This window comes from Sitophilus oryzae, unplaced genomic scaffold (genome assembly GCF_002938485.1).
Source record: "Sitophilus oryzae breed Bouriz unplaced genomic scaffold, Soryzae_2.0 scaffold_1660_pilon_pilon, whole genome shotgun sequence".
NCBI classification, from domain to species: Eukaryota; Metazoa; Arthropoda; class Insecta; order Coleoptera; family Curculionidae; genus Sitophilus; species Sitophilus oryzae.
This window is the reverse complement of record NW_022146348.1, coordinates 833,909-857,054: the sequence shown is the minus strand read 5'-3', so window position 1 is coordinate 857,054 and position 23,146 is coordinate 833,909. Positions and strand designations below refer to the sequence as shown.

Genomic DNA, 23,146 nt, shown 5'->3' with positions numbered 1-23,146 from the left:
TGTACTGATGAAGACTATGAAGAGTAGAAATGGAAAATATAAACACCGAACTATTAATAAGTTTGGTTGAAGTATGGCTGGCTTTATTACAAAAGGCGAAGTTGAAGCATTGCTTCCTGTCTTAACCAATTAAAGAGATATTATTATTACAATACATTAAACAGATATTAGGATAAGAATGCAAGAGGGACAGTCGATAGAGATTGTGATAAGTTAACATTAAAAAAATCAAAACTGTCAAAATCAAAGCCCACTTGTAGGAATTTAAATATGTTTTATATGAAAATAGACACACCTGAAAAGTCTAGGGATATTACAATTTTATCCAGCCATCGTCAGTAATTTTATTATTTGCATTTCTGATATAATAAAATTAAAATAAACAAATAGTTTACAGGACGTATTGGAAATAAAAATGCGAAATTTACCGAAATTTCCAAATTTATATTGATATTTATTGAATTCAGAAAAATACACAATTTTTTTTTATTCTAAACTGTGAATTAAAAAAAAAGATAAAACCATTTTTACTTAATAAAGGGTATGGCCTCCTCTACTGTTCATTACAGCCCTACATCGTCTCTCCATGCTCCTGATCAGGTTGTCGATCTCTTCTTGAGGTACAGCCTGCCACGCTGCATTCACGGCCCGAACCAGATTCCTACGAGTTTCACGAGGCATACCCATTCTCAAAATTCTTCTTTGGACCGCGTCCCATACGTGCTCGATGGGGTTGAGGTCAGGAGATTGTGCCGGCTAGGGTAAGATGTTTAATTGATGAGCATTGATAAACTTACTTACCACTCTGGCTGTATGAGGCCGTGCATTGTCATGCATGAAAATGAAGTTTCTCCCAAAATCATTGGCATATGGTAACACGACAGGCTCAAGAATTAAATCACGATATGTGATTCCTATTAGAAACCTTTCAAGAAAAACGAGATCGGTTTTTCGGCCTAACTGGACTCCTCCCCAGACCATAACTGTTCCACCTTGATAAGGGTGCACTTCATGAACATGATCCAACCGAATAAGATTTCCAGGTTCTCTCCATACCCTAAGCCTTCTCGAATCCGGATGAATTCCAAAGCGTGACTCACCCGTGAAGAGAACATTGGCCCATTGTTCATTCGACCACTGAACATGATCTTGAGCCCACAAATATCGTACCTCCCGATTTCCTCTCGTTAAGGGTTGAGCTCTCCAGGGGCGTCTGCTTCTTAAGTTGACCTCTCTTAATCTATTGCGAACAGTGTCAGGACTAACGGTTATATTATGTGTTTCCTGGAGAATTAAACTAAGCTCTGGTGCTGTTAATTGTAAAAAATGATCTTGCTGAGCGATGTCGCCCTGTGTGCCTTTCAGCAACATCACCACGTTCACGGTAGCGTGTACTTAATTGCGATATTACACTTTGCGTTGTATTTAATGCTCTAGCTACGTCGATTTGGCGCATTCCAGCTTCGAGCATGCTCATGGCCCTTAGCATTTCGTCTCTGTTAAGATGTCTACGCTCCATAATGTCGTTTAATACTAAACAGAGTTATTTGAATGAATTCTGGCCAGTTATCATAAAAACATAGCCAGTATAGGTTAAATTCGAACAATTGATGCTAGGTGCTTTTTATACATTTGACAAAAAATGCACAAACATTTCTGCAAATATCCTAAATTTAGAAATAACTAGTGTGACTACTTCGTTTCAATCGAAGTAGAAAGAATCGGCCTACAAATATGTGGTTGTTTATTCAAAACATTTATTTTTAACTTTAATAAAATGATAGGCCTAGATTTTTCCGGTGTGTGTATTTTACGAAATACAAATTCCGAATCTAACAATATCTATTTTATTTCATCTTAGCGAAACCGAGAAAAAAACAACCCTCTTCGCTCAGAAAGCTAATTTTCGCCTTTGCAGATAATTCGAGGGCCCTTTTTCTTAATAAACGACCTCGCAGCGAAAAGACGACCGTCTCTCTTCGGTCTATATGACTAAACTGCTTCTTTATTTGCTCGCACATCCTGCCCTGTTTGTCTAGGACTACTTTTCGTAATGCACGATTTTGTTCGGCAAACAATGCCGGATTTAACATTTATTTGATGAAAAGAACCGGCGGCCGCTGGCTGGACCCCTCGCCCGTTGACCTTCGATGGAAGATCGATTGATTGGCGAATGTGAGGAAACTTGATTTGGCAAAAGGGGGAAATAGTCGCAAATCGGTAAGTAAAACGGATAGAATTTTCGTATTTTTTTTAGATCTTATCTATTAGGTTGAAAGCAGAATATATAATAAAAATGTCAATACAAATATGGGCGTATAGCCACAGTGGGGTAACGTGGAGCAGTCGCCCTACCCCAGCTTGCTGGCTTATGTATAATTTCTTCTAATCCACATTGATATTCAATTGAACAGAAATTTTAATAATACTAAAAGATAACTTTATTCTAATCTTTTTTTCAAACTTCACAAAAGTAACTTTTTGCGACGTGATTGACAACATAAAATAGTTATTTGTGTAACTAGTGTCAAGATCTATCTAGAATCTAGAATCTAGAATATACAGTACGCAAGGGAAGTCAGTGGTGCAATATTAGATGCATATGAATCTAGTTGCCCCACAAGTAAGGGCATGCAAAAAAGTAACAACAAGTCCTGGTGGAACAAGAAGCTGGCCAATCTTAGATCGGAAGTCCGACGACTCTTCAAGAGAGCCAAATACAGTGGCGAATGGCAGCTCTACACCGAGAAATTAACTGGGTATAATAAGGAGATTAGAAGGATAAAGTGGTCTGACTGATCTTTTTGCGAAAACATCACTTCTACTTTTTAAAAATAAACCAAAAATGCGCTAAACTAACTGATCTAACCCTAAATCATTTAGGCCTATTAGTCTCACGTCGTTCATACTGTTACGTTTTTCATCGGTTCCGTGTGGATAGAAAGTCACAATTTATTTAAACACTATTTATTTAACACTAATTAACAAAAATAATAACGATAAAAGACTTATAGAACTATTTACAAACGATTTATAACTAAGAATTTATTTTGAATTTTAGCGCGTCAACTGTATATTTATAACTGCCCTCTCTAGGCCACTGCCGCCGGCTTTTATACCGACAGGTAAAAGAAATCTAGAATAGTCCAAAGATCGTTAGGCGCATAGAGAAGGTTTTCGAATGTTCTCGTATGTACGAGTCCATTCTAGTGGGTCTCGATTCTTCTCGAACGAATGAATCATTGCGGTGTCTGTGCGATGTTAAGGTCATCCGAGGGCGGGCCATATTGTGAGGTTAGGTCGAGTCCACACCGGCTCGCAACACTGCCCCTTCTTAGGCACATGCTCGTCCCGAGATGTATACGGTGAATGAAGGTATTTGCAAAGCTGGCCCCTGGTACATTGCGAAGTCTGGTAGAAATAGCAGTCTACAGTTTTCTCTCCCGATCTCAGCTTTGGGTTGTAGCAGCAAACGAGGATCTCGATTCCCGTAAATCTGAACAAGACTTCAATCATGTTCCGGATTGTACGCCAACTCAAACCATCGAGTCCACACGCCAGCTTCGGAATGGCTAATCGTGCAATGTTGTTGTTTAGCAGGGCTTCTCTCAGTTCAATCAGGGTCTTCCATAGATTGAGATAAGTCGGCTTACTCGGGGACCATTCCTTGGTGACCAGGTAGAAGATGTGCCTTGCTTGACCATGTGCATTGTCGGTTAGCCTCAAGACGCTTCCAACCTCTGGATCCTGTCGGCGTAGTTCTCCGACACGCCCAAACTTCTCATTGAACGTCGCAGCGATTCCTCTGGACATCCGCAAATCTCGAGCCACACAATGAGCGAGCGAATAATCAGGAGGCACGGAAAAGAGGTCTCGTTGATCTTCTTTGGTTACACCATAGCGAGCCTTCTCACTGCTGTTGTATCGGGCCATGAAATCGTCAAAGGACATCTCCGAATCAGGGGGATCAAAGCTGCAGGTTCTCACGGTCCCAGCACGATCTTCTATTTCGCCTTGGTAGGGGCTCAAACGGTTGAAATGGACTACCCTCGGTTTTCCTTTTGGCAATTTTCTGATACGGTATACGACGTCATTAATTCTATCCATGACTTCGTATGGCCCTTCCCACGAGGATTGTAGCTTCGGAGATAACCCACGACGTCTCTGCGGGTTATATAGCCACACCAACTTCCCTGGTTGGTATCCTCCATGCTCAGCTTGAATGTCGTAGTGTTCCTTCATTCGGTCACTAGCACTTTGAATATTTAGGCGGACTCTCTGATGAATGTCGTCCATCCTTTGACGTAGTGTGTGGACATAATCTTCTCCGGCGACTTCTTCTCCCGGTCGGCAACCAAATTTCAGATCACAGGGTAGGCGCACTTCCCGTCCCATAACGATGCTGGCTGGAGTTTGCCCTGTAGATTCTTGGACGGATGAACGGTAGGCCAACAGGAACAGGTGAAGAAATTTGTCCCAGTCTCTTTGGTGGTCAGAGACTACTTTGGCCAGATAACGGTTGATAGTTCTGTTCATGCGTTCAACCATCCCATCGGATTGTGGATGTAGAGCAGTCGTCCTGGTCTTGCGGATGTTCAGGACTTCACAGACGCCTTGGAACAGATTGGACTCAAAGTTTCTTCCCTGATCTGAATGAAGCTCCATGGGAACACCAAACCTGCAGATCCATTCTTTAACAAGGGCATCAGCAATCGTGGACGCTTCTTGATTTGGCAACGCGTAGGCCTCGACCCATTTGCGGAGTAATCCATTACTACCACAATATATTTGTTGACATCGTTCGACTCTGGGAAAGGACCAACCACGTCGATCGCTATTCGTTCGAAGGGACTGCCTACATTGTACTGGCGCATTGGGGCTTTACCGCGCTTTTGTGGTCCATTGATGGCGGCGCAAACGTCACATTTCTTGCACCATTTCCTCACATCTCCTTTGCAGTTCACCCAATAGAACCGTTCCCGCAGCTTGCAAGTGTCTTGGTAACACCGAGATGTCCACCGCTGGTTCCATTGTGAACTTCCTCCAAGACTTCCGGGATCCTCTTCTTTGGAATGACGATCTGCCTTCTCTCTTCTTGTCCCTCCGGTCTCTCGATCACACGGCGAAGTAGTCCGTTATCTATTACCAAGGAATTCCACTGAGCCCAGTACGACTTTACGTTCGGCGAATATCTGCAAACTTCTTCCCACGTTGGTCTTAGGTCTGCATTTTTCTAGTTAATTACTAAACCTAATTCTGGGTCACTGGTTTGGTCATTTGCAAGATCTTCGGGTTGCCAAGTATCATTAACCACAGTTGTTCTTACGAGTTTCGCTTCTTTCTCTTCTGCTCGGGAACAATGCTTACAGTCCTTATCGCAAGGTCTTCTGGAAAGTGCGCCGGCATTTCGATGGATTGCCCCAGCTCGATGTTCTGTGTCGAAGTCAAATTCTTGTAATCGTTCGATCCATCTAGCTACCTGCCCTTCAGGATTCTTAAACTGCAACAGCCATTTCAAAGCAGCATGGTCTGTTCTTAACAAGAACTTTCTTCCATAGAGATACTTGTAGAAGTGTTCCACTGCTTTAACTACGGCTAGTAATTCTCGTCTGGTCACGCAGTAGTTCCTTTCCAGTTTTGACAAGGTCTTACTAAAATAACCAATTACTTTTTCTTGACCATCCTGGATTTGAGACAGAACAGCGCCTAATCCAACATTGCCAGCGTCGGTATCCAATATAAAGTTTCCGTTGCCAAGGGGGTAGCTAAGTATGGGCGCACTAGTCAGGGCCTTCTTCAATGTTCGGAATGCCTCGTCAGAATCTGAGTCCCAAGAGCCTCTCGCCTTCGGTAAGTCTGGTCAATGGTTTTGCGATGGTGGCGAAACCCTGTACATAGCGTCGATAGTATGTGCATAGTCCCAAAAAGCTTCGTAGTTCATGTTTATCTTTAGGTATCGGCCACTCTTCCACTGTCTTGGTCTTCTGTGGATCTACCGCAACTCCTTGGGAGGAGACTACATGGCCCAAGTAGTGTACCTTTTCTTGACACAGATGACATTTCTTGGGGCTAAGTTTCAAACCAGAGCTCCCTAGTCGCTTGAAAACTTCTTCCAAATTCTTCAGATGATCGTCAAAGGATTTCCCAACCACTATGATGTCATCCAGGTACACTAAACAGGTAGTCCAGGATAGTCCCTTTAACACAGACTCCATTAATCTCTCAAAGGTAGCTGGCGCGTTGCACAATCCAAAAGGCATGACGGTAAATTGCCACAGTCCGGAGCCCACCGAGAACGCTGTCTTCTCTCTGTCTTTCGGCGCCATGTCGACTTGCCAATATCCACTCTTCAGATCTAACTTAGAGAATATCGTTGACCCCGCCAGCGTGTCTAGAGTATCGTCTATCCTCGGCAGGGGATAGCTATCCTTCTTGGTAACATTATTAAGTTGCCGATAATCAACACAGAACCTGGTGGTACCGTCTTTCTTCTTTACTAGTACTACCGGCGATGTCCACGGGCTGTTAGATGGTTCGATGACACCCTCTTCTTTCATTTCTCGAAGGATTTTGTCAGCTTCTTCACGTTTGGCGAGCGGCAGTCTACTCGGATTTTGTTTGATTGGTCGTGCATCTCCGGTGTCAATTTTATGTTGTACTAAATTGGTACGACCTCTATGTCCTGCTTCTCCTTTATCAAACACATCTTGATACTTGATTATCAGGTTTCTCAATTTTCTACTATCTTCGGGAAATAATCCCTTAACGTTTACTAACTCCTTAACCATTTTGTCCGGAATTTTTGAAATCGAAACTTTGGAGGCTTCCACGCTTCGAATGACTGAGGAGGCCGAACAACAGTACCCTAACAGGGTTCCCTTCTTCAAGGATACAGAATGATAATTCGTGTTCATTACTCTTACCGGTACAGACTTCTTCGCTCGTAGCAGGGGTTTTCCAACAGCGACCCCTCGTCCTATTTCGCTGTCATGGTTCCTTGGCTCCAACAGAATAATACTCCCATTATTCGTTTTACCTTCCAGGCGACCATCCAAAAATATCTCACAGCGCTCAGGGATCGAAACATCTTCTGCTACTACCACGCGAAGCGTCTCCTCACATTTTCGATGTAGAACCACTTCTTCTTCATTTATTTTCAAAATTTCTTGTTTGAGGTTTAGTTCAAAACCTCTAGTGGTCACGATGTCCATTCCGAGAATAAGTTCATCTTCGATGTCTGCTACTAACACTCGATGATTAAAACAGGTGCTTCCGATAACAAAATTAAGATCTACCTCTCCATGGATGAGAGCGCAGCTTCCTGTAGCTGTACGTAGTCGCCATTGTGTTGTTTTAATCCTTTTTGATGTTTTAAGGATATCCGGCCTGATGATCGTTTTGGTCGCACCCGTATCCAACAGCATGGTCCGTAACTCTCCATCCACGAAACTAGCCACAAAAATGCTGTTGAACTTGTGTTGTAGCGATGCGACTTGAACAGTTTTCGTTGGAACCTGTTGGGTACTGCTCCATATGTGTCCCTTTGATTCGACACTTGGCGAAACCGAGTCCACGTCTTTTTCTTGACAGTGACTTCTTACGTGTCCTGCCTGGCCGCAATTCCAGCAACAAGTCGGTCCTTTCTTGCCCATGTACTCCTCCATGACTTTCCGTACAATGCTTTCCACGGATTTGTCGGAACATTGGTTGACCGCCCGTACTCTCACTAGAGACCGAGAACTGTTTCGCGGCCTCAAATTCTAGGGCACGTGCTAAAGCATCCACCAAGCGCGTTGGGTGGGCTAGAAGAAGCGCTTGCCTTGTCTCCCTGTCACGTAAGCCATCGGAGAATGTCTGTACTGCCAACCGCTCCATAACATTCTCGGGCGTAGCAGGATACGCAAGGCGAACCAGGCGGGCTACGTCGGCTTCAAACTCCTGCAGAGACTCATTTGACTTTTGAATGCGATTTTTTAGCTGTGAATGATAGACATGTTCCAAATGAGCTTGGCCGTACCTCATTTCTAAATGTCGTACCAATTGCTGATAATCTCCCTGTTCCGATGGTGACAGTGTCTGCAGGATATCAGTCGCATCTCCTCGCAGTCGACAGTCAAAGCGGTAGCCTTTTCAGCGATTGTCCATCCGTTCGCTCTCGCAGCGGCCTCAAACTGGCAAAAATAATTGGCCCAAGCGGTTTTTCCGTCAAACTGTGGAGGCTTAATAACTGACTTTGAGATATACTTATTTTCGACTAGTTTCGGTGCCTCCGATGTTTCTTGACATTTTGGTGAATTGGCCTTTTCTATTTCTTGTTTTAAAATTTCGATTTTTCTATTTACATCTTCCTCAATCTCCGTTATTTTGTCTTGTAGTTCCGTAGAATTCTCTATAATCTTATTGTTTAAACTTTCTTCTAAATTAAGTATTTTGTCATTGAAACTGGCTTGTAGATCTTTAGAATTTTCTATGATTTTATCCTCTAAAATATTAATTAAATCCTGGGAATTTTCCATAATTTTATCTTTCAAACTGTCTTCTAATTTTTGAGAATTCTCTGTGATTTTATCTTCTAAATTAACTTCCAAGTCAATTATTTTACTATTCAAATTGTCGTTTAAATTGTCTTGCAATTCCCGGGAATTTTCTGTAATTTTGTCATTCAAACTGTCTTCTAATTTTTGAGAGTTTTCCGTCATTTTAGCTTCTAATTTTTGTAGGCACGAGTCAAGGTCACCTTCGAACTCAAAGCAAAATGTGTCCGGATCCTCGCCTTCCTCCCTTAAAACGTCTCTCAGTCTGGTTTGCAAAATGCTTTTCTTTCCATCTGTCTCGCACTCTCTCTCTTCCAATATGGATTTCAGTTCGGACACTTTCAAGTCTTTCAACAATTTCTTCGCAGCCATTGTTAGTCTTTTTATTTTTCTAGTCTATCACACACGCCACACCTGACACCAATTGTTACGTTTTTCGTCGGTTCCGTGTGGATAGAAAGTCACAATTTATTTAAACACTATTTATTTAACACTAATGAACAAAAATAATAACGATAAAAGACTTATAGAACTATTTACAAACGATTTATAACTAAGAATTTATTTTGAATTTTAGCGCGTCAACTGTATATTTATAACTGCCTCTCTAGGCCACTGCCGCCGGCTTTTATACCGACAGGTAAAAGAAATCTAGAATAGTCCAAAGATCGTTAGGCGCATAGAGAAGGTTTTCGAATGTTCTCGTATGTACGAGTCCATTCTAGTGGGTCTCGATTCTTCTCGAACGAATGAATCATTGCGGTGTCTGTGCGATGTTAAGGTCATCCGAGGGCGGGCCATATTGTGAGGTTAGGTCGAGTCCACACCGGCTCGCAACAATACTAAAAATGATGGAGAAAGTAGTGAAAAATCATATTGGAGAAAACTATCTAAAGGTTGAACTACTGCACGAAAGTCAGAGAGGCATATAGATCGGGCAGAAACTGCTCTGTATTAATTAACCGAGCTAATACAAGCAAGCCAGGATAGCAAAGAAACAGCAAGTTGTGCCTTCTTGGACATTGCGGGGGCGCTTGACAATATACCTCACAAAGTGGTCAAGCGATCTCTAGAAACAAGAGGGGTGAACAGAACGATAATTCGCTGGTATTGGGAAATGCTCTCAACACGGACAGCAGAGGTTGAGATGGGCACTAAAACTGTAGTTGTTATAACAAGGCAAGGAACACCACAAGGTGAAGTAACCTCCCCCTACCTGGTAGTGCATGAACTACTAATCGAACTAACTCTATCGGAAATAGACTGTATAGGGTATGCAGATGACATAGTCATGATCGCTCGATATTATTCAAGAGGACTCCGCTGAGAGATGGTGCAGTACTGTCGGGCTGAGCATCAACTCAGACAAAACCGCGGTAGTGCCATTCACCAGAAAACAAACTCTGAAAAATTTGATAACTTTCCCATCTCAAGATGGAAAGGGAAGATCTCCACGGGAAGTCAAATATCTGAGAATAACACTGGACAGTAAACTTCTCTGGAACAGACATATTAAGAACATTACCAGCAAAGCCACAAAGGCTCTGGTGATATGCAGAAGACTTGCCAATGCATGCCAAGTCATGCCAATGCGACAATGATTATAATTGTCATTCATAATGCCAATGTGCAGTTTTAGTCATAGTAACCCAAATTTGTATTCGAGTCAAACTAAAATAGGAACATCGGAATCATAAAGAAAAATTATGGTGTAAAAATAAGAGGGGAACATATTGACCGTCTCGTGATGGGAACGTCCCCCTACGAGAGATAAATTCTGTTTTCGTTCAAAAGACATCCTCGATAAAGCGAAAATGATCCGCAAGAGTGAGTTCGGCAAGATGAAGGCGCCACAGCGTGACGTGGTGGCGTAGTCTGTATCGGCAGGCAATCCAAAACGGAGGGAGAAAGAAGCGTCCAAATAGGCGTCTCGAATTTCGCATAACAGCAAAACTGTCAGTTTTATTTATACAGTAATTTAATATTACGTGTGATATAAAAACTATTTATAATATAGTTGATGTCTAGAAAGATGTTCAAAAATTCACATTTGTGTGATATAATAGTTATTTATGATGTAAGTGCTAAAATCCGTATTTTATTTTGTTGTGAGAAAGGAAGCTTGGGCGGAGTGTCCCATCCCTTCGAACAAAATAAAATCACTTTTAGCACACATATCATACACTATTTTGTCTACAAACAAGTTTATGCTCGTATATATCAAGGTATTATTACTTTTTACGTTAATGAATAATTCATATTCATAATATGTCATTCTGAAATTTCAATTAATTATGAAGTTTATGGTTGTTAGGGTAATTGAAAGATTCCAAACATTCGATCATTTGTTGTCAAATAATGACAAATTTGTGCCCCAACTCTTGTAAAATCATGGAAAGTGATCTCATCTTTATACTTGAAAAAAAGTTGACATATTATGATATGTCAGCGTATTCACAGTTCACAGTGTTATTTTCTATCGAATAAAGTAAAAAAATACCGAGGGTGTCATTTAAAAATCAAAAGTTGTAGTCATTTCCGGTGAAACCGGAAGTGACCGAAGATAATTGAATACGTCAATCAATCCCAATTTATGTTTTATATAAATTATAAAATGAATAACTTTGAATTTTGACCGTTATTTTTTACCAACATGGCAAATATAAAATCCCCCTGTCAAAAAAGTTACTGATATTCTTTAAATTGAGTGCCTGAACGAATCAGATAGGTAACTCTTTTTACTTTCGTGAAATAGAAAAAGAAAATAATAAAACAAGTGACAGTTCTTCCTCTTCTTGCAAAAATCAACACGAAATGTCGTAATTGTCAAAATCAAAATGTCATCAGCTTTTGACATTTCTAAATATCAGGCCAATGCCGTCTCTAATAGAACAGCGTCGGAGCGAGATTTATGACGTCACGCTAGTTAGATACTACGGATTAATAAATATGTTGTAGAATACACGGAAAACATAATTATTCTTCGTATTTTTGGTTTGTATTTTAAAAATGTTATAGTATACATGAAATATACATAATATACAATTAATAATTATTCTTTTTTTATAGGATTCTTTAAATTAATATACAGGGTTGTTCACCACATACGACACGGAGTATTGTAGCTAAACGATTAGATTTTTACAAATTGTAAGTTTTGGGTTCGTTGCAGGACTATTAGAGCTACAATTTAAAAATATTTTTACAAGATACAGAGTGTCCCAAATAAATAAAAAATATCAAAGTTGTATTTTTTTAAATGGAATACCCTGTATATTATTACATTTTTAGTTCTACGATCAAAATAAAGGTAAATTTGATTAAGGTTTATCACACTTAAACCTGACCGTTTTTGAAATATTTTCAATTTTGTGAAATTGCATTCGAAATTTTAAGGCTTCATTTCTCCAAGGGTATCAAAGTTTTTAATACTAAATATTTACTAAGTTTATTTATTGATCAGTTATTAGGTTGCAATAATAAAAATAATACTACCTCATACAGAGTGTCTAAAAATTTATTTTAAATTATTTCTAGCTTTAAACGGCAATAACTTGTTTAATTTCAATAGAACGCCCTGTATATTTTAGGAGAATCAGATGCACAATTTAATTGTCTATCAAATTGTATTACGCCACTTTTTACCTATCCCTTCAAGTTTTCGTATAAAATGCATTTTCTTATAATTTAGACCTCATTTATCAATATACCCATGGAATATTGACATTTTAGATTGTTTTTAAAGCAACAAAGGTTCAAAATGTACAGGCTAGTAATATTATCGTTTTTAGCAAAATGATAATATTACTAGCCCATTTGTATGCAAAAAGAAAACTATTTTAATCTTTATAAAAGAGTATACCATTCATTAAATATACCACCATTAAATACTAATTAATTACATACTTAATTATGTTCATTAATAAATTATTCTAAATAAATGTGGATTTGAATCAGAAATCAATATAATAATAAGTTATGAAAATGAATGTCTCTGTTGGTATAAATAAGCATTTGTCAAAAAATGAAATATCATTTTTAAGGTGTTACTTTTTACCACACTGTTTAATACACATACAAAATTTAGTTTTTTAGTATTTGGAGTAATTATTATTAATCAACGCAAACAGTCAATTAATGTAGTTTGAATACTGCAATCATATTAATTGGTCCTCTTTAACAAATATTTAAACAGTTTCTTTTTAATTTTTAATGAAATAAACAAAGTATATCGACAATATTAGTGTCTGTACTCTTTAAAAATTTGGTACATCTTTAAAAATAATCTAAAATGTCAGTATTCCATGGGTATATTGATAAAAGAGTTTTAAATTACAACAAAATGCATTTTCTACGGAAACTTGAAGAGATAGGTAAAAAATGGCATAATACAATTTGATAGACAATTAAATTGTGCATCTGATTCTCATAAAATATACAGGGTGTTCTATTTAAATTAAACAAGTTATTGCCGTTTAAAGATATTAATTATTTAAAATAAAATTTTGGACACTCTGTATAAGGTAGTATAATTTTTATTATTGCAGCACAATAACTGATCGATAAATAAACTTCAGTAAATATTTAGTATTAAAAACTTTGATACCCTGGGAGAAATGAAGTCTAAAAATTTTGACTGCAATTTCACAAAATTGTAAATATTTCAAAAACGGTAAGGTTTAAGTGTAATAAACCTTTATCAAACTTACCTTTATTTTAATCGTAGAAACTAAAAATGTAATAATATACAAGGTGTTCCATTTAAAAAAATACAACTTTGATATTTTTTATTTATTTGGGACACTCTGTATCTTGTAAAAATATTTTTAAATTGTAGCTCTAATAGTCCCTCAACGATCCCAAAACTTAGAATTTGTAAAAATCTAATCGTTTAGCTACCTATATATATAGTATATACCTATTTATAGTATAAATACTTTGGCAAATAAACTATGAACCATAAAAATGCAGCCAAATGTCTTACAATATACAAATAATGAATAGGTATATACGATAATGGGTAAAATGTAAAATATATTTTAAATTTTGGGGTTTGAAAATCGATCTAATTTAAAAAAAAAAACATTCAATATCTACTAATAGTGATGTATTATTATTTGCATTCACAAAATTTATATGTATAGTAAGTATCAATATTCGAAAAATTATATTTGCAAATATCACACATATTGTGTATAGAAAAAAAGGCGTCAGCGATGGGTATGAAATAAAGATCGCTGTCATTTTATATGTAAAATTATTCTAAAATTTTTGATTTTCTTGTGATTTAGGTTCGGAAAAAACGCTGATTAAGTTTTCATTTGGTTTTTCATTATTTTTATTTGGTTAAAAAAAAACGTTGCGGCTAACATTATAGCCTAAATCAGTATTGTGTCATATGAAAAAAATAGTGTCGAATATAATACAAAAAATTACATATAAAATATTCACACCACACACCACATAATGTTTATTGCAATTAATAAACTAATATAAACTTGTCAAAAGGTGACCACATATTTTTTAAAATTATTATTCTTAACATTAAAGCTATCTACATTGACTATTGAGTACGATTTCAGCCATAGTCAATGTAGATAGTTTAAGTGTTAAGAATAATAATTTTAAAAAATATGTAATCATCTTTTGACAACTTTATATTAGTTTATTAATTGCAGTAAACATTATGTGGTGTTAGGTTAAGCTGTGAATATTTTATATGTAATTTTTTGGATTTTATTCGACATTATTTTTTCATATCGCTGCAGCCTTTTGTACTTAACAACACCACCATTGACGTCGTAAAATCTGTAAAATTCTTAGGGCTTGTTGTGGACAATTCTCTCAAATAGGACATGCTTTGTCGAAAAAATTGAGCTCTGCCTGTTTTGCATTAAGATCTGTTTCTAATGAACTTAACTTGTCAGTAGCTAGAACTGTTTATTATGCACTTTTTGAGTCGCACCTCAGGTATGCCCTTGCATTCTGGGGTATTGTGCGACTCAATTTTACCGCATTTTCAAGCTCCAGAAGAGAGCTGTTCGATATTCACTGGGACTAAACAGCCGAACTCATTGCCAGGACTTTTTTAAAAAATTAAAAATATTAACTCTTCCTTCCTTATTTATATTTGAATCCATTTGCCTAATACGTAAGCATGTATCAGCTTCTCAAGAAAGGCCATCTCACACTTATCCACTCAGGAACGCGGAGCAAGATCTTTATCTACCTACCTCACGCGCAGAGTTAGTTAAAAGTTCAATATTATACAACTCGAAAAAAATGCACAATCACCTGCCATTTGAAATCAAATCCATAACATCATTTTCTGCATTTCGCAAAGCATTGAACTGTTATTTACTAGACAAGGCTTTCTACGCCGTAAATGAATTATATTTTGATAATCGAATTTGATCTTGTAAACACTGGTCTAATGTTTGCTATTGCTATATTTACCAATGACACCGAAATAAATTTATTTAGAGGTCAAGATATTTTTACTATAAACTAACTAAATATTTTTGAATATTATTTTTATTTTTTTTTATTCTTTGACATTGTAAACATTTATATAAATGTTTATTTTAAACAATAAGACTGACAATATTATTTGTATAATGTTTTGTATTATCTTTTGTTTGTTTGTTTGTGTACCTTGTTTCTTTACTTTGTTTGTTTACTTTGCCTTGTGAGTCTACAAATTGTAAAATTTGTTGACAATAAAGGCATTTATTTATTTATTTATTTAAATATGCGCACATATTTTTTTTTTATTTTGTAGATTTCTCTTCCAGTTGCAAAAAAATCCTAAGCTTTTGTTCAAGATATGAATGTTAACTTTGTAACAAAACTGCAAAATAAGTTCTGTTATAAAAAATCAATTTATCCCTACATAACAGATTTGCTGCACTCTTTATTGCATTACGCCACATATAGGACCCCATGCGGACTCCTAATTTACTATGGGGTTGAGTCCCTAGGGGACAAACTAATAGGCCTCCGATCAAAGCCCAAGACAGTAATTACCTGATTATAACTGGGACCAACTGATTTGATGATTGTCATTACCCCAAACATTGCTGCTCCCTTATTTCGTCGCAGTCGGTGCTGTTGCTTCGGGCAAAACAATTCTTTTTCATTTGAATTGTCTTTTCTTGCTCACATTATTGTATTGATTAAATGTTTCAATTATTTCCGTTGTCTTCGTTTAATAAATATCATTTAAGAATACTTTTACAGAGAGTTTTTTTCATCTGATTCATATCATTTTTTATTGATTCTCCCCCAAATTCAATTAAATTTTTCTTGTTTTAAGTATCTGATAAATTCTTGCTTTTTTTATTGTTTGTTATATTGTCTAGCGATGGGAACTATCGAATTAATTAGACTATCGAATGGTTAATGAATGAATGATTTCAACTATCGAATGGTTTTATTCGAATAAAATCATTCATTCATTTGTATACTAAAGCATATGTGACAACCTCGCCGTGCGACTAAATGGTTATCGTTGAGTCACGACTATCGAATGCTTTTGATAAATGAAATTTAGTATTCGTTTGATTTTTGTATGCGTCAGTGCATTATTACTTCTTCCAAATTTTTATAACTTCGCCGTATAAATACTATGCTATTTTTGCGTTTATTAAAATAGTTAAAATACTAAAATAGTAGTTATTTTTTGATTTTATTTATTGACGATTGTGTGCATGCAGGTGGTCAAAAATTTTCCGAAAATTTGTGTGGTTTTCGTTGTCCGATCTTTCAATTATTTAATTTATATGGTATATGGTCTATTTTTTAATGGGAAATTTTGAGAAGTAGCAATTTTTAAGAGAGATGAGATGAACTTACAATTAATTTTAAAAATACATATTTGTATTTTAGATGTTTTAATAATATGAATTAGTTGAACTTAATAATCATATTTAAGTAATGCGGTTGTATAATCATATTTAAGTAAATGGTTATCGAACTCAAACTATGGGGTGAGAAAATTAAAATGAAAGTTTTACACGTGCCAATTTAAAAAAAAAAGTTAACAATGTTTATATTTTGTTTATGCTAATTCTTTTACATGTAGTTTTTTGCGAAGAAAAAATATTTCATTTATTTTTTAAAGTAAATGCCAGTAAAAGTAAATATAATTTTTAAATAGTAATATAAAGCACCTAATATAAATAATTTTGATTTCTAATTTTTTATTTATATTTTCCTTACATTACACTGCATGCTTAGAAAATTAATAAATGTTTATATTTCATGATTTTAAAATTTGTTGTTAATATAACAAATTAGTTCTGTAATTATTATTATTTAATAAACCACCGTTGCCAAAAATTTAGAGACTATATTATTTTTAAATAGAATCTAATATAAATAATTTTGACATCTAATTTGTTGTTTATATTTTGCTACTACTTAAAAGAAAATATTTATATTAAATGATTTTAAATTTTGTTGTTAATAGGTATAACAAATTATTACTGTTATTATTATTTATTAAACCAGTCTTTGCTAAAAAACATTAAAAATAATTTTCTTACATTCAAAATAACAAGTATTATTGCAGTGTATCAACAGAATATTAATAAAAAAAATGCAGAATATATAAACATACTATCCCTAATTAACTAAAGCCAAACAATAATATTCTTTGCTAATATCAACTAATACCAAAATATGGCAACAGCGCCTTTCATAATGTATTTTCTGTGTAAATACTAGCACCTCAATAAAAAAAATAATGTGTCCTTATCTATATCTGACTCCGCAAAAAATCAAAGATGCCGGCTTCTTTCATAGCATTGCCACCGACCGCTGTCGGGTTTCTCGGAAAGAAACCTACGACGCCGGGCGACAACTAAAATTCAGTTAATATTTTATTATAATCGATCCTGACGAATGAATGAATTTCATAAATGAATGAATTTTATATATGAATGGTTTTTGCTGCCGAATTACTAGAATACAATATTTCAAGGCAGATGACGGATCTATTCGATAATTTTTATTCGAATAGTTTTCAACGAATGTCTTCTTACTAACTATCGAATTATTCGAATGAATTGCAACTATCGAATGTTTCGATTGTATTCATTCGATAGTTCCCACTACTAATATTGTCATAAATTTTTAACACTTTCTAATTGGTATACTATCTTTCTCGCGCTTATAGATACTCATAAGACTTTTTTGTCGCGCTCATTTAAAATCTTTATTCGCGTCTGGCAAGTATTAAATCCCATGAATTCGTCTGGCAATTAACACATATTTTTTAATATCATCTAATAAACACGCTGTAAAAATTTTAGAATGCCTAAAGTATGTTTTCCAGGTATAATAATTAAACATATTTGGAATGGTCGGGTTACACTTTAAACCCGAAAAAAAATCTGGCATACTTATTTCTAGGTTAAATAGATGCTAAAATTTAAGAATAAACAAATTTCAAGTTGCCTAAAGAATGATTTTTGGATTTATTTTTTTTGCAAATGTTATGGGTTGAACAGTAGCGAAATACCCCCAACCCCCCAGCCAGACTTAGGATTCTGGGTTCACAAGTTATTAAACTTTATTTTTTTTGTTATTCTAACTTGCCTAAAATATGTTCTCTAAATATGTCGCCAGCACTCTGGCTATCCATTTCAATTAAATAAACATAAAAATATAGTTGATTTTTTTCCTAAAAATCAAAGGCGTTTCTATGTATAATGGTAATATAATTTCGATTTCATTCTTTGATAGATGGTTATTATTAATTTTAATTAACATCATTTTTGCTGTTGTTAAAGTATGATATTTTCCGATAACTAGTTTCACCTTTTCCACTTGTAATTAACTGTTAAATAAATCTGCATACATTTAAGTAATTCTTTAATTAAAATAAACTATAAGTATTTTATTTTTCTTCAGAATGAGAATGTAAAAAGTTAGATAAGAAAAAGTCAAGGCTTCTTATTATTATTAATATTATCCAACTCTACTGCTCCAAAGTTTTCACGCCTCGATCCATATATAGATAAAAGGAAAAGAAGTCCCTATAAAAGTCCGATGTTGAAACGACTGTTTAAAACACGTAAACGCTATAAAGTGTGAAAATTACGACGTATTCCACGCTTGATACTGACGTAAAGGTGGCTACACACTACACACTACATACTACAAATTAAGTTTTAACTTTATTTGACAAAAAAAAACAGTCAAAACTCAATAAAAAACGGTTTCATCGCCACTTTGTATTATATTGATTTATGATAAAGATTATTTAGCCCTCGTTCGCCGTTACGTCATCTACCCCAGTGCAGTTATGACATTCACCATGCTGAAATTGTAAAAAATTTTAGAAAGCTGCGACCATTGAAAATAGTTAACCTTAGTAACCCTTATTAACATACTAACCCCCGGTGTTTTCAGGTACGGATAGCGTGTTATAATCTGCCAGATATATTTTATTTGACGGATAGCAGAAAAACGCGTATCTTCACCTATAGATAACAGTATCTATTAGATAAATTAAACTTATCTCCCAGATATCCTATCTGGCGCCCGAACTGCTAAATAGTGCTTTATTTGTCGGATAAAAATTTGACGCATGAGCAAAGGCATGAGGAGATATTGATTTTATTTGATATTTGACAAAATTGCTTAACATAACCAAGACATTGTTATTATTGAAGATTTCGTTTATTCAATAAATTCGATTTTAGATTATTTGGAAAAAGACTTACCTATTCTGAGTATGTAGGCTATAATCCTTTTAGAACGTATGGGGTATAAACACCAATAAACATATTGAAATGGTGCAAAAAAACTATTGTTGCTAGTGCCGGAGTTTATAAGGACTGTTACAAAATAAAGAGAGTCTCTGTTCTGTTAGAGCACCAGAACGAAGAGAATGCATAAAGTTAGGATAATAGTGATAAAACAGTAATTTATAAATTATTTTATTTAAATTCTTTCAATTATAAACCATTACTACATATTATATAAAATGCTAATGTTTACCTGTGTCGTCTCTACTGAAGTAACGACTTGCTCTAGAAAGTTGCTTTTTTTACTAAAAGATAGCTAAATGGCTCTTCTAAAAACTGTCGTCGCCGGATTTTTTGTTTTTCATTTAATTAAAAAAAAAAGTTTTTTTCCTGATCTCGTGGCGGATGCGCCAGGCTTCAACTAGTTTTTAATAAAGCTCTAAAGTAGGTAAAAAATAAATAAAACTTTTTAAATCAAACTATTTATTTCATTTTTAATTCGCATATCTTAATTCATTAATATTATAACAGGAACCTTATAAAACCTGTGTTACAATTTTAGTTTAATTTCTTGCACTATGTACCTTATACCGTATGATCGAAAAAAAAAAATGGCGTCCAGTTGGCTGGGAAATGATGATCGATGATATTTCCCATATAAATTTACATATGAAATGACAGCAATCTTTATTTCATAGCCATTGCTGACGCCGTTTTTTTCGATCATACGGTACATCTCTTCTCCATGCTGTTTTTTAAGTAACTCTCTAGCTAAACCTTGCTAAAACATCTGTATTGTGGTCCTTTGAATTCCAGTTAGTTCAACTTTGTTTAGACAAGATTTTTCCTTTATTTTTTCTTTTTTTTGAAGTTCCATCACTATCATTGATGCTATCCTACCTATTTCTTTACTATGAGAAGCCCTAGAACAACATATTTGTTTTTACTAACAGTCTTATGTTATTTTTAATTTTCAATATTAATATCTTACCAGATGATGGTTTTAGGATTGGTTTATAAATCTCTGCTTGCACTTCACCAGCTTCTTCCATATTTTCTATTATCAATTGTACTAAAATGTTAATATAATAAATATAACAGTAATATCATGTAATTAAACTATAAATTACTTACAGATTATTTTTTCTTGTTTTAATTTCTTATAAATCGCATTCCATCAATAGATCTATTGCACCACCACCACTGCTGAAATTGAATTATCTTTCCCTTTTTCCATAAAGGTAAATTTAAATAGCCTATACCATAATAGGACTAGTTGGAGTTGGAGAGAACACAAAATATATTTTAGTTGAATTTTATTGTTTTTATTTTCATTTTGACGATCTTTTGACAACTGAACAATAACCTCACATTTTAATCTAACGATTTGAAATTCCGAGTTTTTGTCTCTGTCTGTTGTATCGACTTTTCATATATAACCATCTCAATTTCAGATATCTTATATTGGCAACACTTTCTCTACGAAGTGTCTACCAGGCGGCCGTCCTCCAAATTGTTATCTATTGGATTATTTAGTATGAAAATACCCAAATGTTATATCCTATAGATATCAGGCTCTAGATTGTTTATCTTTTAGATGGTTATTTGTTAGATAAAAGTTATTTATTTATAACTGAAGAGACCGCGCCTAAATGTACCCATTTGTCCGATGTGTGCGTCATCAAAAAAAATCGGCCGCCATCTTAAATTTTGGTACTTTTTGGGAAAAAATGTAAATAACTCGAAAACGCTTTGTTATAGCGAAAAACTTCAAGAGGTAAAAAATAAAGAGAATAAAAAACTCTATTAGAATCAATAAAAATAGTTTATTATCCTAACGCAATGACGCACAAAAAAATTTTGAAAATCGAACAATTTTTAAAAGGAATCACCGAAATGCAAATTACTAATTTTTTAAGCTTATTAACAAATAACATGGATATTTAGCATCAATTGAACTGCAATACAATCCTTGTGACATTTTCAAGAAATATTTTTTATTGGTGGGTTAATAATATTTCAAAATTAACAAAAATTGTAAAAGCTACCCTTTACTAAATACATGTGTACTAATAATGTGCGAAAGCAGTCTCCACCATAGACTTAAAATAAAATATAGACTGAGCATCTCATTCATAAATAGCTGGAACATGCGGTCAGACACTGTCTTGTTATTGTTGTGTTATTGTTTTAGGTTATAACGAGTGCGACACGAGCGATAGATAGGTTGTCTCTGTCGTAACGGTCGTTCCCTGACGACTCTGCCGAGAAACACAACACTGTCTTTCGTTTCTCAAGTACACCTGAACTCTCCGTATCATAGCCGGGTAATTTTTTTATTTTAATGAAGCTATAAGTAAATTAAAAATATATCGTATTTAAACGTTTTTATATTTTATTAAGATTTAGGACAGGTTTTTTACATAAAAGTTTAGAAAAAACGTCTTAGAGTCCGAAAAGGATAAACATAATAAAATACACGTTATAGAAGAAATTTTATAATCGAAATTACGTAATTTTTGAAATTAATAATAAATTATTAATTTTAGTCAAACATTTACAACCCCTAATATTAATCAAAACCGGATCTATTCCACAGATATAATAGAATCGGCGACAGGGAGAGAAAAAAAAATGATTGTTGTAATTTTTTTTCTAGTTAAGTGATGTCTTATTATGTAAATTAGAGAAAACATAAATCTGTTCCATTAAAGCAAGGAAGGTGATAGGAAGTGGATAAAATAAAAACTACATTTATTTAACTCGGTACTGTCTTTATTATACCGGGTGCGGCTCAAAAGTGGCTCATCCCCATAATTTTTTTATATTTTCAAATAAAAAAACAAGATTTAGTATGTTAGTATATGAAATAAATTAGGATTGATTGACGCATTCAATTGTTTTTGGTCACTTCCTGTGTCACCGGAAATGACTATAACTTTTAATTTTTAAACGGCACCCTCGGTATATTTCTACTTTATTCGATAGAAAATGACACTCTGAATAGAATGAAATATCATATGTCAACTTTTGACATTTTCGCATATGGTTTAATTGTAATTGTAACACGCGGTTCATAACGACAATTTGACTCGAAATACCAAGTGTGTGGATCAATATATTCATAAAAAAATGCTTTTTCCAAATATGCTAATGAGTCACCCTTGTTCCATTTGAAAAAATTGACATATGTATGATTAAAAATACGATTTGTACATCTTTTAACCGGCCTACACAAGACACGAAACCCATTAGACGATCAAAACTATTTTTCCAAGGTTCCTTGATTAAAACTTAGTGTTTTTAACAACACCATGACACCCTGGATTGAAATTTAAAATACGATTTGTTTTTAAGCGACAATGTCAAAAGTTGACATATGATATGTCATCCTATTCAGAGTGTCATTTTTTATCGAATAAAGTAGCAATATACCGAGGGTGCCTTTAAAAATCAAAAGATGTAATCATTTCGGTGAAACAGGAAGAGACCAAAAACAATTAAATATGTCAATAAATCCTAATTTATGTCATATACCTACTAACATACAAATCTTTTTTTTTATCTGAAAAAATAAAAAAGTTATTAGGGGTGAGCCACTTTTGAGACGATCCGGTATATTAAGAAATATTGTTTCATAATGTAATATCATTTTAAAATTCTTGTATGTTATTTTAGATTCTGAAGATAATTTTAGAATAAACCGGAATATATTTTTAATAAAAACATTATTAATTATTAACAGGGAATTAATTATGATTTTGTTACAATGTAAGTAAGTAAATAATGTAATGTAAGAGAAAAAATTCAGATTTTACATTTTACTAAAATATTATCTAAATAAGCGCCTTTCTACAA

General features: G+C 34.6%; 1 protein-coding gene and 1 long non-coding RNA gene across 2 annotated transcripts in view; both read right to left on the bottom strand.

Annotated features, from left to right (window-relative positions):
* Positions 1-23,146, bottom strand: part of LOC115880892 (transcriptional regulator ERG homolog) — a 125,578-nt gene that overhangs the window by 43,662 nt on the left and 58,770 nt on the right. The gene's annotated exons all lie outside the window — the stretch shown is intronic.
* Positions 20,175-20,567, bottom strand: LOC115880894. The gene is made up of 3 exons (XR_004049952.1): positions 20,423-20,567; positions 20,280-20,360; positions 20,175-20,211 (listed from the first exon to the last, which is right to left on the bottom strand). It is a non-coding gene; the product is annotated as an uncharacterized LOC115880894 (long non-coding RNA).